Here is an 18656-nt window from a genome sequence, read left to right as displayed (position 1 = left end):
TGTGCATAAATATTTATTTTGGAAATAAAATATGTAATTGAGGAAGAAACTTGAGATGACAAATATGATAGCCAGAGTAGAAACTCATTTCAAAGCCAAATGGGAGAGGCACTGTGGTGTAGAGGAAAGCTTGTGGACTTTGGCTTCTGAGGGACTTGGGATCAAATGCCAGGTCTTTCCGTTAAAGTCATGTGGTAGTTATGACAACTAACATCTCTGGGACTCATCCCAAACAATGAAGATGACATATACCTTGCCAAGCTGCTTTGGAGAGGATTAAATAGAATCATGCACCAAAAAATTCTGGTCCAGAGTAGGTAGTCAATAAATGATAGCTACTATTATTATTATTTACATTTTGCTAAGAATTATTATCATCATGTTTCCAATTTGACATCTTTTAAAAACAAAATCCTGGTTTTTAAATTTAGGAACATCAGTAACTGATTTTGATTCTGATTAAAATTACCTCATCTCTCTTGGTTTCAGAGGCTTCAGCTATAGAAAAATGAGTCTGGGAAAACTACTTTAAATCTCTGAAAATGAAATAGAAATTTTAATCTACCATAGACATCAAAATTTGAATAGTAATGAAGGGTTTAGAAGAACTGAAGCAGACTGAAATTATCTTTATATAGAGAACTTGAAAAACAACCTCTTCAGCTCAGGTTATAAATTGTGAGACAACCTGGATTTCTGGAGGGAGAAAAAAGCACTAGGAATAAATATGTAAACAAGTTTATCACAAGAAAATATTAAGTACTTATATGGAATCTTAAAAAAAAATGGTTCTGATGAACCTAGGCTCAGGATAGCAATAAAGACTCAGACGTAGAGAATGGACTTGAGGACACAGGGAGGGGGAAGGGTAAACTGGGATGAAGTGAGAGAGTGGCATGGACATATATACACTACCAAATGTAAAATAGATAGCTAGTGGGAAGCAGCTGCACAGCACAGGGAGATCAGCTGGGTGCTTTGTGACCACCTGGAGGGGTGGGAGGGAGGGAGACGCAAGAGGGAAGAGATATGGGAACATATGTATATGTATAGCTGATTCACTTTGTTATACAGCAGAAACTAACACAACATTGTAAAGCAATTATACGCCAATAAATAGGTAAAAAGTAATATTAGAAACATTGGGAAAAAAATATTAAGTACTGACTTGTGTGGCCCCCCTGTGGGCGAAATGTGAATAACACCCTTTGTAAATGTATGGGTTTTTTTTAGAAAATATCGTTTGAGCTTTACCTGAACCCTAGGGTAAAGCAAGAACTTGTTTCAAAAGTTTACCCTTTTTACCTATTATATGGAACTTGGAAAACTTTTTTCCATATAAGGGATGTTATATATGGTGATTTATTTCGCTGTCAATCCCAGATTAATGCCACAGTTAAGCCTCAACTATACAGCCCCACAAATTGTATTAGCCCAAGTAGCAACAATGGACAGTGATGTTTCTTCAGGAGTGTCAAAGAACAATAGAATTTCTGGGTTTGAAGAAATTTGAGATCTCTATTCTAAATTCCAACTGAGCATACCAAAAACACACCTTCCCCCAGTTGCCGCCCTAGCAAAGGGAGCAAATAATCCCCTCTCCACCTAGATCAGACATAACTCTCTTCTCCTGCTGAGAATTATAACAGAAACAGCAAGTCATGGACAGAAGACCTGGGCTCAAATTCTCACTCTTTTTTCTGTTATAGGAGAAGGGAGTAGAGAGTGGGGATTATCATCCCAAAATCCCATAAGGTTAAACAAAGGTCTCTTTTGTGCTCACATTAATGACCACTGCAGGGTGACTGCAACTGCATTCCAAGTCTTTTTCATTCTGTGAACTTGACTGAAATAGCAGCCACTGACAGGGACATGGTAGTCTGGTGGCAGAAGGAAAAAATAAATTGACCAATGAAATGCCTGAAAATTTCTGCTTGGAAGTGGCATGGGCCTCTTGCACTCACACTCCTCAATCAAAGCAAGTTATAGGGCCAAGCCTGATGTCAATAGAACAGTAATTATACTCCTCTCATGGGGTAGAGCTCCAGAGAAGGGCAAAGTAGGGAAGGTCAGCAAATATTTTGAACAAATACTGAAATATATTGTCTTATGTGACTGTAAACAGATCACCTGTGGTCTCTTAGTCCTAAGACTCAACCCCAAAATTGCCGGTAACAATCCTCTCCAGCCTAAGCTCAGGATTGTGGTAAAGATCAAGTAAGACTATGGATATATTTTTATGTGTGTGTCTGTTATTTTATCCTTTTCCAGAGATTCTGTACAGTAAGTCTCATGTGGAACTCTACTGTCTCTATTTTTTAAATGTTCCCGTGCATCTCAGAACCCAGAGAGCTTTTAGAAAATGCATAGTTCTGGGCCTTATATAAGCCAAAGATTCTGATTCACCAGGACTGGGATGGAGTTCCAGATATTGTTTGTTTTTTTGTTTTGTTTTGTTTTTTTTGTGGTACGCAAGCCTCTCACTGTTGTGGCCTCTCCTGTTGCGGAGCACAGGCTCCGGACGGGCAGGTTCAGTGGCCATGGATCACGGGCCCAGCCGCTCCGCGGCATGTGGGATCTTCCCGGACCGGGGCACAAACCTGTGTCCCTTGCATCGGCAGGCGGACTCTCAACCACTGCGCCACCAGGGAAGCCCCAGATATTGTATTTTTAAAAGCTCCTCTGAGATTCTGACTTAAGACCAGGCAGGAAAACCTGAGCTATAGATCCTTTTCAACAACAAAATTCTGCAACCTGTAGTCAATAACTTCCCCTTTTTTTTCAGGGAGCAGGGAATTTTTATTGATTGCTTATATAACTTTCTGTTAGAAACTTCATTTTTTATATCTCAATCTAATACAGATTGAGTTGACTAATGTTAACCAGGGAAGAACAAGTATTGATTTGTTCATAAGAAAGTCGTAATGAAAGTTTGCTCAGCTGGGGAAAGAGATGGGTGACAAAAAGTAAAGAGGAAAAGTAAAGGGGAGAGATACTTAAAGTGACTATATAGCACTGAGTGCAGAAATAACAGTAATGACAGCACCTATTTATTCTGTGATCACAGGCTCTGGCTTAACATGAAACCTCAAGATAGCCTTATGAAGTAGGAAATATTATACCTATATTAATCTGGGTGCCAGAAAAGTTGAGTCACACAGAAATGGTAAAGCATGATTCACATTCAAGTCTGTCTAACTTCAAAGCACAGGATCTCAGCCACAGCAGTACCCAGATGTCAGTGTCACATACGCCTTCCAGGAAATTCCATCAAAGAGGCCACAAAAGGAGGGGGAGCAAAGAGTAACAAAATCGTCAAGGAAGTAGTATTTGCCAGGTGGCAACATCTCAGTGATCTCCCCTCATTGCTGTGTCCCAGAGGCTTCCGCTCCACTTCCAGACTTCCATTTCTGCCACTGTCACTGTGAAAGCAACACTCAGACTGATGACCGCAAGTGTTGCCACACTTTGTCATTTACTGTGTGCTTTCACAACTATCTCATTTACTATCCTCAAAAACAGTATTCATCAAAATGCAGAAGCCAAGATTGAGGTGATTTATCTACATCAGTATTTCCAAATGTAAGTATTATTGGTCTGGATAATTTCTGTTGCAGGGGCTGTGTCCTATGCATTGCCTGATGTTTAGCAGCAACCATGGATTCTACTAGATGAACTACCACCCCCAATTATAACAAAATGTTTTCAGATATTGCCAGATGTTCTCTGGAGGAGGAAGAGGGGGGACGGCACAAAATTACCTCCGGTTCAGAACCACTGGCCTAAAGTGATGTAACAAACAGGTAGAAATTACTGTCAAACCCACATCTTCTGGCTACAAACTAATGTATATTCCATCGCATCCCTGAAGCCTCCCTAGAAACATAAAATTTTGGAGCCCAGAGTTTTTAGTAACATCCAGGAAACTCCTTTGTTTAGCTACTGAGCAAGCTAAAGCATAGAGATATGAGGTGACTCTCACAAGTTTATGGCTCAAAATCATTTAAAAATAATTTTAAGCATTCCTAAGGTAGTTGTGAAAAGTCGTGTTACTGATGCCCATCATTTGATAAGGGCACATCTTGTCCTATGGCTACATCTGTTAGCTATCACATCCCTCACAGAAGAGTACATCTGTCATGCCAGTCTTTGGATCATGACTCTCCTTCACCTTCCACCCCAAACTCCCCACAGGATCCAGCAGTGCTGATTGAGTTGCCAAATTAGAATAGTGACTTAATGGCATTGATTCTTATGGATGAGCTTCCTTAAACTAAGATTTTTTTTTTTTAATCAGCCAATAAACAACACCTGATAGCAAACAAAAAACTAGCTAGGGTATCTTTCTTTACAAAATCCAGGGACCTCTATGAGACTTATAGACACAAGGTGTTTTAACAGTGGAGAAATTGAGGTCATTCCCAGAGAGAGAAAGTTTCATTGGAACAGTAGACTTGTCCAAGAGATGTTATCCTGTTCCCCACTCAGAACATGCCTCCAGTTGGAGGTTATTTCCTCATAATCATTTTTGACCCTTTGCTGAGATCAAGAAGAATATTTATTCTTACCATTTTAACATCTAATATAGTCTTTACTAGCCTTGGAGCAACTTGAAGACAAAGGCTCTCCTTCGTTTATTATATACTACACCCTCAATAAGCAACACAAACTAGGTGGTCAATAAATATTTATTAGGCAGCTTAAAAAGAAAAATTAGGGCTTCCTGATTGACTTTCATGATCCCAGTATCCAAAAGGAAGCATTTTTTTTCTCCAGATGAGATGGACCCAGAGATAGAAGAAGCTTATGAAAAGTTTTGTTTGGAATCAGAGCATAGGTGAAAACAGTAAAATTAAATTTCAGCACATCAATTTTATAAAGCAGTTTAGGTTATGGTGATTTAGCAGAACACAGGAAAGCAAGAAAATGTGTCACACATACCAAATTAAGGATGTTGAGTTATGTTACTAATGTATGCAACTTTAATTTTAACACTCTCTGCCAAAATAAACTTTATTCCCTATAACTTAAAAAAAAACCTTTCAGAATTCTGCCTCTTTGTTCCCACCCAGGAAAACCTACAGGTAAGATCATCCTAATCCTGTGAGCACCTTGGGGTTTCTAACACGAGTGCTTTGGCCCACCAGACTTTCATATCTACTCGTAGGGTGAGACTTGGGTAAAATAAACTAGTCCCTAGTCCCAGCAAACCCAGAGACTTTGTTTTTTTGCTTAAACTATTTGGCCCTGGTCACTTGTAACCTAGAGTCCTAACTAATATGTCAGGAATATTCAACTTTTAACACATAAAATTTGCAAAGTAAACCAGGTAGGTAACCTTGTTCAGACTACCAGTGCTAAAACAATTCTTGCCATACCATTGTTGCCTTTGATGTTGAGGCCTTTCGGTCACCTACAGAAGTTCCTATGGTGCTAGAAGCCAGACTTCCAAGAAACATAAAATCTGTTGTAGGTGTTCCAGGTAGGTAAAAGGAAAACCACCTTTCTGACCAGATGAGGACGTTTGGAAAATGGAGGAATGCCGTGCTCAAAGAGCCTTTCTTCTAAGCTTCTCTGACTCTCCCCTCCTGTCCCTTTTGTCTACATTCTGATATACTCCACGCCTGAGCCCTTTACCCAGTCCCACTTTTCTCAGAGATTCTTTAGATAGCATTAGCTCTGTGTGAGAAAGTATCCCGTTCATCAAGAAACTAACCCAATCTTAGCTCCTCCCCTCACCTTCATGCCTGTAGTGGCAGCTGTTGAGACATAACCATTCCTTAGATTTACAAGTTTCTCAAGCAGGTCTTCTCCATCCTTAACTCATGATATTCAATTCTTTGCTGCTCCAGTTATTACTTCTTTGGTCACACACAGAATTTCAGAACAGATGGACCTGGATGCCAAACGTTGCTGTAAAGTTTAACGTTTTTCTTGCTCTAAATTTAAAATGTCACTATAATACTCAGTCTATGAAGAATTTAAAGCTATTGTTTTTAAAAAGTGCCCTATATCTCCTGGAGAAGTAGTAGTACATTAACACATTACCTAAGAATAGAGTTAGTATATAGAAAACCACCCACCCACATATGCTACAAGTACATCTAATATATGAATACAAGAATTTGTCTTGTTTTATAGCAATAGCACAAGAACTTATATGTTAGTCATGTGTTTTTATTTTCTTTATTTTCTGATGCTTTGACACCTTGGGGCCTTATTGACCCTAGAGGGACTACCCGTCTATGGTTAGCTAATTCCTAGAGATAGCAGACAGTTCATCCTGGAGTACTCCTTTTATATGCAAGCCATATAAAATCCAGAGCTCATACCTTTAGCCATCTCCTTTATTAGGCTATCACATGCTGAGCAAGCCACTATCCTGCCCTAATCATCACATGGAAGGTAAGGTGCCAAGACAACTAGAGACAGCCCCTACACCCCAGAGTCCACTGAAATTATTCACGCTGGCCAATTCTAAGCCTGCTTATCCTGCTTTGCCTTGCCTTTTTCACAGAAACTACAGTAAAGGCTCTTGCACACAGTTTCCTCTGCCTGCTTTCCAACTCTGGTGCTTTCTTGGGTGGCACTGATGGAGAAGTATGCTTCATGTTTCTAGGGATCTGTGGGTATGAACTTCTTCCTTCATGAAAGTCATTTATGTGTCTATATGTCTTACCATATCTGATTAAAATAAATCCTGGGTACATTTAAAAATACATCCTAATCCTATTAACTATTCAGCAAAATAGCTTCTAGTAGTAAATGTATTATTAATCTAATATTTTCTACAATATTCAGAGGTTTCCTTGTGAAACATTTTCTTTTTAAGTAAGACTTCAAGAGAGGAAAATTCAACCCCACTGAGACTATTTTGGAATGAATCACTTCCATATTCTTTAGGAAAAACTCAGTAATAAAGTTTATTGAGTTGGATTAGTGATCTAATAATCTCTATAATCTCTTTTTGATATGAATAAAATACTGTGAGTCACCTAAGGAAAAATAATTTTCCCTTTTGTAGATTAGAAGTAATTTCAGAAATTTTTACAAAACTCAAGGGGAAAGGCATTGCTTCGAACAACTTCCCTAATTGTTCATTCAGAACTGGTGGTTTATCTTGTAATTTATTTAGGAAGGAGCTATTAAGAAGCAAGTGACCCTCACATGTGACTAGCTAGTGTTTCCTCCCCTGGAGGAAATTAATCTTGTGACAAATTATGCATTTTCTTTTAGTTGGTGTTTAAATGAGAATGGAGTTCATGGCCTGGATGTGGACAAAATATATTTATAAATGCCTGGCTGCCTGGCTGGGAGATTTTACACACAAGAGCTACATTAATGTAACCTTTCATAATTCATATTATGAAATAAAAACATCATTGTCCCAGAGAAGTTATTTTTCCTCCATTTAGAAGAGGAACTTGAAAAAAGTTCTGTATATAAAAACAACCAGGGGTAGAGCCAGGTGCCCATTCCTTTATGCAATGGACCTCAAACTCTAATTTGAATAAAATCACTTGTAGAGCTTATTAAAAATGTGTATTCATGGGCCATACTCTCCAGAGATTCTAATTCAAAAGTCTGAAGAGAGGGTCAAGAATCTGCATTTTTATCAAGAAGTCTGTATCCTGACACAGGTGTTCCAAGAATCACAATATAATATTCACAGGGAAACCACTAGCCTGCTTTGCCTGCTTTGGAAGACTCGTTGTTGAGCCATGTATGCAGTCAGCTGCCAGCTTTTGGGTTCTAAAGTATCTCCTAGTAGCAGCTTCTCTCCAAACATCGGGTTGATAATATTAAGTTCATGTATATAGTATATATACATTTATAGGTAGGTAGATCTAGATACCTAGATATAGATATGTTACTGATACCACCTCATCTGATCCAGACATAAATGGGTAAAATTTCCAGCTCAGTCACTTACTGACTATTCAAGTCAGACCAAGTTAAACACTTTGAATCTGCTTCCTCATTTTTTAAATGGAATTATAATGCCACTTCACAAAATTGTGATGAGGATTAAAGGAGCATTTGTATATAATGCATTTAACCCAGTACCCAGCAAAGAACAAGGATAGGAGTGGAGACAATACAACCGATTGATGTTTTATACATTTGTAAAGAAATTGTTGTATGGTTTCCAGAGCTCTTTCAAACACATCATTTAATTATATCCTCACAATGTGCATGTGAAATAGAGGGTACAGATTATTGTTCCAGTTTTAAAATGAAGTTTAATCTTAGTCTACTGCCATGATCATTTGATCATAGGCTCAGTGGGAAAAAATGAGCCTCAAAGTGGTTGAGAGAGTAGGAGTTTCTTTTGCCTTTTGAAGCCAAGGAATTAGTGTGTCCCCGAATGCTTCTTAAAACTTCAGAGCTCAAGGTGAATTTCAAATCTGTAGAATGGCAGAGTAGTAGTGGTTAAGAGCATAGCTTTTGGAGTAGACAAATTTGGCTCTGCCACTTTAATAGTGGTGTTAACTTGACAATGTTATTTAAGTCTTCTAAGCCTCAATAGCTTCTTATAAAAATGAGACTAATAAAGCAATGATTAAATAAGATAATTTTCACAATAGCAATAATAATATCTAATATTTATTGACGCCTCCATAAAATATTTTGTACAGTGTATAGCAGAGTAATGCTCAGAATAGAGCTAGTATATAAGAAACCACCCACCCACACATGCTACAGGTACTGCTAATGTATAGGAACGGTTATTACTGTTACTAACAAAGAGTAAAGCAATAAATTTTTTATTAGTGTGAACAGATAGCTAATGGACGAATTATTAGTCAGTATTATAACCACTTACTTTATTAGGAAACAGAGAAAACACGAGGAAACTATGTAGCTAGGCCCAGATCACAAAATGACTCCATGGCAGGGTCAGATTTCTGCCCTGTCCAAGACCTTGTCTCTTCTCCAGGGATCACTGCGATCCTTTCATTTTACTCAAAAGAAGACTTTCACTTGGAGAATTCCCTTGTAGAGTTCCATGGCTTTATACCAAATGTTTGGGATCTGGAAAATTACCTTATACTCTGATGTTTAATATTCTGAGTTTCTGTTAAACATGGAGTTTTTGCTGAGTTAAAGGCCCACACAGTTCTTACAGGTTCCAGTTTGGAACCAACCCTAAATCTTTTGTGGCTTTGAGTTAGTCTTGGCAAAACACTTCCAGAGTGGGAGGATTTTTTAATGGGTTTCTTTAAAGAGTCACTTTAAAGCATTCATTTAGGCTCAAACCAAAGTAAACTGACCAATCTATTCCCATGGATTTTAGAGGAACAAGGGTTAGAATTCAGAGGAAATGTGGTAAGCAAAGCCTACTGAGAATTTGGTTGATACTGCAGGCCATTAAGTGACCATGGTGTCACTAAAAGGAACTTTCTCACAAAGGAATTTTCTCACAAAAGTTCCTACTGTGTTATGCTCCCATAATATTAGAAGTGTTTTGAATATATATCTGTATATATACACACAATATTTATTCTTTGTACCAATGCCAAAGGTTGTCATAAAGTTGATATTTTGCTGAATATCAAACTTCCAGTATAAAAGAATAACTCTAAAAAATTTTTATTGACTATAGCAGTGAAAATTTAAAAGTCTAACACGACAGTGAAGAACCATAATTTCCCAAACACTGTCAGCTGCTAACAGCTCCTACAGTTATTACAGAGCACATCTGCCTTACTGAGTAGATATTTTTCTAAGTAAAAGACAAAGATATTTTCCCACAATATTTTTTTTCCTCTTCTCCATAGTTTTTGTATTCTTTGTTAGATCTGAAAATTGTATATGACTTTGGAGCTTTTTCACCCTCAGGAATATTTGAGATGGGAAACTGATATTCTGCTCTTAATTCTTTCTCATAAGTTATGAAGAATGGGGCTTTTTTTTCCTGAAAGAACTCATGGCTCAAATATATTTTAAAAGTTAAAAAATATGTCTTATATTGGTGACATTGTTTAGTATTAGAATGAATGTTAGTATCCATTAATTCTATAAAGATTAAAAAAATAATACCATTTTATTTCTATTGTACTCTATCTTTAAAATAATGTAATAATTGTTTTCAATAGTTTTCCTAAATCTATCTAGCTAAAGTACCTTCTCTTCTTTTAACATTCAGTCAAATTTCTTACTTTGTTAACTCTTATCTTTTTTTAATTGAGATATAATTGACATACAGCATTGTGTAAGTTTAAGGTGTACAACATGTTGATTTGATACCTTTATATATTGCAATATGATTACCACTGTAGCATTAGCTAACACCTCTAGTACATCATTTGTAAAGATACAAATGAGAACATTTAAGATCTAATCTCTTAGCAACTTTAAAGCATATAATACATGATTGTTGACTATTGTCACACTACTGTGCATTAGATCTTCAGAACTTATTTATCTTCTAACCACAAATTTGTACCCTTTGGCTATCATCTCCATCTCCCCATTTCTCCCACTTCCCAGCCCTTGTAAATAGCCATACTACCGTGTTTCTATGAATTAGCTTTTTTAGATTTCACATACAGCATACCTCAGAGATATTGCAGGTTTGGTTCCAGACCACTGCAATAAAGCAAGTCACACAAATTTTTGGTTTCCCAAAAATTATGAAAGTTATGTTTACACGGTACTACAGTGTATTAAACGTGCTATGGTATTATATCTTTAAAAACATGTACATACCTTAATTAAATAATACTTTATTACTAAAAATGCTAACCATCATCTGGGCCTTCAGCAAGTTGTAATGTTTTTGCAATACTATGATCAGATATAACTGATCATAGGTCACCATAACAAAATACAATAATAATGAAAAGGTTTGAAATATCACAAGAATTACCAAATGTGAAACAGAGACATGAAGTGAGCAAATGCTCTTGGAAAAAAAATGGCACTGACAGACTTGCTCAACACAGGATTGCAACAAAACTTCAATTTGTAAAAAACTCAATATCTGCAAAGTGCAATAAAGCTAAATGCAGTAAAACGAGGCATGCCTATATAAGTAAGATCATGCAGTATTTGTCTTTGTCTGACTTACCTCACTTGGCATAATGGGTCCATCCATGTTGTTAAAAATAGCAAGATTTCCTCCTTTTCCATGGAGGAAAATATTCCATTGTATACATATACCACATCTTGTTTATCCATTTATCCATTGATGGACACTTAAGTTGTTTCCATGTTTTGGCTATTGTGAGTAATGCTGCAATAAACATGAGGTGCAGATATCTCTTTAATATGCTGTTTTTTTTCCCTTTGTATATCTACCCAAAAGTGGGATTGCTGAATCATTATGGCAGTTCTACATTTAATATTTTGAGCAACCTCCATACTGGCTTTAGTATCAGGGTAATGCTGGTTTTGTAAAATGAGTGTGGGTGGGTTCCCTACTCTTCAAATTTTGGAAGAGTATGAGAAGGATTGGCATTAATTCTTCTCTAAGTGCATGGTAAAATTTACAGGGAAACCATGTGTTCCTGGCCTTTTCTTTCTTGGGAGGTTTTTGATTACTGATTGAATATTCTTACTTATTATTGGTCTGTTCAGATCTTCTACTTCTTCATGATTCTTGATTGGTTGTCATGAATCTTGATAGATTGTATATTCTTCTAGGAATTTATCCATTTGTTCTAGGTTATCTAGTTTGTTGGTATGTAATTTTTCATAGTAGACTCTTATGATCTTTTGTATTTTGTGTTATTGATTGTAATAACTCCTTTCATTTCTGATTTTATTTATCTGAGTCTTTCCTCTCTTTTTCTCAGTTAGTCTACCTAATGGTTTGTCAGTTTTGTTTATTTATTTATTTTTTTGGCCACGCTGCGCGGCATGCGGGATCTTAGTTTCCCTGACCGGGGATCAAACCCACGCCCCCTGCAGTGGAACTGCGGAGTCTTAACCACTGGACCACCAGGGAAGTCCCAATTTTGTTTATCTTTTTAAAAAATCAACCCTTAGTTTCTTTTTTTCTGTTGTTTTTGTAGTCTCAATGTCATTTATTTACATTCTGATCTTTCTTATTTCCTTCCTTCTACTAGCTTTAGGCATAGTTTGTTCTTTTTCTAGTTCCTTGAAGTGTACAGTTAGGTTGTCTATTTGAGATTTTTCATTGTCTTAGTGTAGGCATTTATCATTATAATCTTCTCTCTTAGAACTACTTTTGCTGCATCCTATAAATTTTGGTATGTTGTGTTTCCATTTTCATTTCTTTCAAGACTTTTTAAATTTCCCTTTTGATTTCTTCTTTGATTCAATGTTTGTTTAGGGGTATGTTGTCTTAATTTCCACGTATTTGTGAATTTTCAAGTTTTCTTCCGTTATTGATTTCTAGTTTCATACAATTATGGTCCAAAAAGATACTTGGTATTTTCTTCTTAAATTTGCTAAGACTTGTTTTGTGAGCTAACATATGATATATCCTGGAGAATGTTCCGTGCATGCTTGAGAAGAATGTGTATTCTGCTGCTGTCGGATGGAATGTTCTGTATATGTCTGATAGGTTCATTTGGTCTAAAGTAAAATTCTAGTCCAATATCTCCTTATTAATTTTCTGTCTGGATTATCTATCCACTGTTGAAAGTGAAATACTGAAGTTCCCTACTATTATTATATTGTTCTCTGTTTCTCCCTTTAGATCTGTTAGTATTTGCTTAATATATTTAGGTGCTCCAATGTTAGGTGTATACATATTTACAACTGTTATATCCTCTTGATGAATTGACCTCTTTATCATTATATAATGATTACCTTCTTTGTCTCTTGTTACAATTTTTACTTAAAGTCCATTTTGTCTGATATAAATGTGGCTAACCCTGTTCTCTTTTGATTTCCATTTGCATGGAATATCTTTTTCCATCCCTTCACTTTGCACCTATGTGTGTCCTTAAAGGTGAAGTGAATCTTTTGTAGGCATATACTTGGGTCTTGCGTTTTTTTTTTATTCTGTCAGCCACTTTATGCCTTTTGATTGGAGAATTTAATCTGTTTACATTTTAGTAATTATTGATAGGTGAGGACTTACTAATGCCATCTTATTGTTTTCTGGCTATTTTGTAGTTCCATTGCTTCTCTCTTACTCTCTTGCTAGCTTCCTTTGTGAATTCATGATTATCATAGTGGTATGCTTTAATTCCCTTCTCTTTATCTGTTGTGTATCTACTGTAGGTTTTTACTCTCTCGTTACCATGAGGGTTATTTAAAACATCTTTTGCCAGTTATTTTAAGCTGATAACAACGTAACTTTGATCACGTCTAGAAACTCTACCCTTTTACTCCTTCCCCCCTTTTATGTTTTAATGTAATAATTTAACTCTTTTTATTATATTGCATATCCATTAACTAATTATTGTAGCTATGGTTATTTTAATACTTTTGTCCTTTAACCTTTATACTTAGAGTTAAGTAGTGCCACCATATTACAGTGTTGGACTATTCTGAATTTGACTATATACTTAACTTTACCTGTGGTTTTTATATTTTTATATATTACATGTTACTAATTAATGTCCTTTTATTTCAGCTTTAAGAACTCCTGTCAGCATAGGCAGGTCTTGTGGTGATGAATTCCCTCAGCTTTTGTTTGTCTGGGAAAGTTTTTCTCTCTCCTTCATTTATGAATGACAGGTTTGCCAAGGTATTCTTGGTTGGCAGTTTTCTTCTTTCAGTGCTTTGAATATATCATCCCACTTTCTCCTGGCCTGCAAGGTTTCTGCTGAAAAATCTGCTGTTAGCCTTATGAGAGGGTTCCCTTATACATAAAGAATTTCTTTTGTCTTGCTGCTTTTAAAATTCTCTCTTTGTCTTTGATTTTAGACAATTTTATCATAATATGTCTTGGAGAAGATCATTTTGAGTTGAAATTGCTTGTAAACTAATGTGCCTCATGAACTAGAATGTCCAATCTCTCCCCAGATTTGGGAAGTTCACAGTCATTATTTCTTAAAATAAGCTTTCTACCCCTTTCTCCCTCTCTTCTCCTTCTATGACTCTAATAACACATAGATTATTTCTCTTGATAGTATCCTATAGTTCACGTAAGCCTTCTTCACCTTCACTCTTTTTCATTCATTCATCATTTTATTTTCATTTTTTCTTTGTTATCCTCTGGCTGGTAATTTCAAATGACCTGTCTTCTACTTCACAGATTCTTCCTTCTCCTTCATTGATAGGCTGTTGACAGTTTCTATTTCATTTTTTCCATTCATTGCATTCTTCATCTCCAGAATTAGTTTGGTTCTCTTTTTATGATTTTTGTTTCTTGTATACTTCTCATTTGTTCATGTATTGTATCCCTGATTTTGTTGAATTGTCTTTCTGTTTTCTAGTAGCTCACTGAGCTTCCTTAAAACAGTTATTTTGAATTCTTTATCAGGCAAATCTCAGACCTCCATTTCTTTGGGATCACTTACTGGAAAATTATTGTGTTCCTTTGGTAGTGTCCAGTTTCCTTGATTTTTTATATTTCTTGAAGTCTTACATTACTGTCTTTGCATTTGAAGAAGCAGCCACCTCTTCTAGTCTTTACTGACTGACTTCAGGAGAGAAATATACTCCATCAGCCCTGTTAGGGATTCTGAGGTTTTCTTAGACCTTTTCTGTGGATATGTCTACTCCACACTTCTTACTCCCTCTTGGAGGGAAATCTTAAGACTATATGCCTTCTCTTGATCCTGCAAAGCCAGACCAGGTTCTGACAGCTTCTCATTTTCTTTATTTTCCTAGGGCACTTCTCAGTTTTGTGTGCTTTTTCCCAATCCTGTAAACTTGGGTCAGCTTTCTACGCATGTGCATACATGCTTCCTAGCTATTTGCAAAGCCTTGCTTCCACCATCCTCAGGCGTGTACACAGGGAGCCGGCCACAGGGTTGGGAGGTAGTAGAGTGTGGGTGAGGCATGCAGAATGTTGGGGGTACCCACGGGCCAATTGGGGAGATCTGTAGGCAAGGTATCTGAAGCAGCTTAAGAGCTGGCTCCTTGATGGAGTCTGCCATATGGCTAGTAGGATCTGCATCCCTTCAATATGTGCCATTCTGAGCTCTGACTGCTATTATCCCAACTACTCCCTGTCCCTTAGTCATGCAGCACACCTCAGTGCTCTAGATGGGACAAGAAAGGAATTGGTATCTTTAACGGCCTCCTGCATAGCTGAGAAAGTTAAACTATTCCTCTTACCGTCTTCAATCCATTCAATCTCAGATTTTTGCTCCAACAGTGAAAGGAACTTTTCCACTGGACTACCCCCAGACATCTCCAAAGGCACTCTTGTCTGTGAGTGATTGTCTAAATCAGTGTTTTTTGCATGGAAGATGGTAGAAAGCTCCTACTTCACCATTTTGATATCTAACTCTGCCTTCACCTGTTTTTTTTAAATCATGATGTTACACTGACATCTTGTGGTAATTGATATGGCTTGTTTGTCCTAAACTGACAAAATTAAGCAAGTAATGACATAATTCAAAAAGGAAGAGAGATATTCTTGAGTTGTAGACATTGTGCTTAGTGCTGTAGTAAGAATTAAATAGCTTGCCCAAAGTTATATGTGTGGGGAATCCAGAATTTGACTTTAGGTAGTTTGACTCTAGCAATGTGCTTTCCAACATGATAGTGACTAGCCATATGTGGCTTTTTTAATTTAAATTAATTAAATTATATAAAACTAGAAATTCATTTCCCTTAACAGCCACATTACAAGTGCTCAATAGCTACACATGCCTAGTGAGTACCATCTTGGACAATGTAGAGAATATCTCCATTTTTCCAGAAACCTTTATTGGACAGCCCTAGAAGCAAAACTCGACATCTCTACTACACCACTTCATCTGTGCTTTTATATAACATTGTCAGAGTATTAAAGCAAGTTTATTCTCAAAATTTTAATTAGTCCTTCTCTGCAGATGACTATTACAAGTATATATCTAGCTTGGCAATTTTCCTAATTATCAGTGCCACATTTCCATCTGTATGGCAGATTTGTTCACTTGGACACTCTAATATAAACCCAAACTTTCATTTTTAAACAGAATGTCACCTTTTCCCCCAAACCAGCTTCCTCTCCTCACTTCCCCATTTCCATCTTTCCTACTCCTTTATTCCCAGTCTCTGAAGTTTAGTCATTGAACTTTTATTTTTTTTTTTATTTTATTTTATTTTTTCTTTGCTGTACGCAGGCCTCTCACTGTTGTGGCCTCTCCCGTTGCGGAGCACAGGCTCCAGACGCACAGGCCCAGCGGCCATGGCCCACGGGCCCAGCCGCTCCGCGGCATGTGGGATCCTCCCGGACCGGGGCACGAACCTGTGTCCCCTGCACCGGCAGGCGGACTCCCAACCCACTGCGCCACCAGGGAAGCCCCTATTTTTGATTCCTTCTTTCTTGTCCTCTGAATCTGTATCTTGTCAACCTTTCCTTAAAAATATCTCTCAAATATGACTTTCTTACTGCTATCAAACTAGACCATAATGGGTCTGCCTGAATCTTGTCTTTTCCCAAGTCCTTACAGTCAACCCTTGACATCAGATTAAATATATCAAATATCAATGGCCCTGTCACTCTCATTCTCAGAAAATTATAATAATTGCCTGAAAAATTGGGCAGTGCCTTCTACAATCTTATCTACCTTATCTCTTTCTTGATTTTGGCATGAACTGTTCATTCTAACCAGACCGATCTCATGCCTCTATTGTGAAATAATTCACCTTTGCATTCCTGAAATTATGTTCTTGTTCCTCCTCCACAAATCTCCATTTATTGACATCTTAACCACCCTCCAAAGACTAACCTCAGGGCCCTTCTCATCTGTGGTAAAACCATTTAGGTCATAATGTTCTTTGTAGATGCTGGAATAGTCACTCTATGTACTATTCATCACATAACTTCCTGTCTTGCTGGGTGTGATAGTCAAGATTCTCCAGAAAAACCTATTTTTGTCTGTATCTATATCTATCTGTATCTGTCTATCTAGAGAGACAGAGATTGGAAATGGGGAGCACTGATTTTTAAAAATTGGCTCACATGAATGTGGTGGCTGGCAAGCCCAAAATCCTCAGGGCAAGCTAGGAGGCTAGAAATTCTAGCAAGAAGTTGAAATTTTGAGTCTGAAGACGGTCCTTGAAGTAGAATTATTTCCTTTTTAGAGGACCTCAGTCTTCTCTCTTAGGGCTTTAACAGATTAGATGATGCCCACCCACGTTATGAAGGGTAATCTGCTATACTCAAAATCTACCAACTTAAATGTCAATCACAACTAAAAAAATACCTTCACAACACCCTTTAGATTGGTGTTTAATCAAAAAACTGGGTGCCATTGCCTAGCCAAACTGACACATAAAATAAACCATCACATCAGATATATATAACTTTGGAGCTCTTATATATAATTCTCAACTCTGCAATCTAGGTAGACATGTGGAGGGAAGAAGATAACAGCATTTGAGGAAATGCAGTAAGACAAAGTATAAATATTAGAGGATATGTAAACAATTGGAGCTTGTTTTTTTTTTAATTTTATTGGAGTATAGTTGCTTTACAATGTTGTGTTAGTTTCTGCTGCAGCAAAGTGAATCAGCTATACATATACATGTATCCCCTCTTTTTTGGATTTCCTTCCCATTTAGGTCACTACAGAGCATCGAGTACAGTTCCCTGTGTTATACAGTAGGTTCTCATTAGTTACCTATTTTATACATAGTATCAATAGTGTACATATGTCAATCCCAATCTCCCAATTCCTTGCACCCCCCCTTTCCCCCTTGATATCCATATATTCTCTCCGCCTGTATCTCTACTTCTGCTTTGCAAATAAGATCATCTATACCATTTTTCAAGATTCCACATATATGCATTAATATATGATATTTGCTTTTCTCTTTCTGACTTACTTCACTCTGTAATGACAGTCTCTAGGTCCATCCACGTCTCTACAAATGACCCAATTTCGGCTTTTTATGGCTGAGTAATATTCGATTGTATATATCTACCACATCTTCTTTATCCATTGCTCTGTCGATGGACGTTTAGGTTGCTTCCATGTCCTGGCTATTGTAAATAGTGCTTCTATGAACATTGGAGTGCATGTATTTTTTTGAATTATGGTTTTCTCTGGATACATGCCCAGGCAAGGGATTGCTGGACTATATGGTAGCTCTATTTTTAGTTTTTTAAGAAACCACCATACTGTCCTCCATAGTGGCTGTACCAATTTATATTTCCACCAACAGTGAAGGAGGGTTTCTTTTTCTCCATAACCTCTCCAGCATTTATTATTTGTAGACTTTTTAATGATGGCTATTCTGACTGGTGTGAGGTGATGCCTCATTGTAGTGTTCATTTGCATTTCTCTAATAATTAGCAATATTGAGCATCTTTTTGTGTGCATATTGGCCATCTGTATGTCTTCTTTGGAGAAATGTCTTTTTATGTCTCCTGCCCATTTTTTGATTGGGTTGTTTGTTTTTTTATGTTAAGCTGTATGAACTGTATGTTTGTATATTTTGGAAATTAATCCCTTGCCAGTAGCATTGTTTGCAAATATTTTCTCCCAGACCACAGGTTGTCTGTTTTGTTTATGGTTTCCTTTGCTGTGGGAAAGCTTTTCCATTTAATTAGGTCCCATTTGTTTATTTTT

General features: G+C 37.0%; 1 protein-coding gene across 1 annotated transcript in view; it reads left to right on the top strand.

Moving 5' to 3' along the window:
• ABCB5 (ATP binding cassette subfamily B member 5) overlaps positions 1-18656 on the top strand; it is a 137268-nt gene that overhangs the window by 1160 nt on the left and 117452 nt on the right.

The sequence above is a fragment of the Monodon monoceros genome, unplaced genomic scaffold (assembly GCF_005190385.1).
Source record: "Monodon monoceros isolate NGI ecotype Baffin Bay Population unplaced genomic scaffold, NGI_Narwhal_1 Super_Scaffold_2, whole genome shotgun sequence".
Lineage (NCBI taxonomy): Eukaryota > Metazoa > Chordata > Mammalia > Artiodactyla > Monodontidae > Monodon > Monodon monoceros.
Note: the sequence above shows the minus strand (reverse complement) of the source record. Positions and strands in the feature narration are given on the sequence as shown.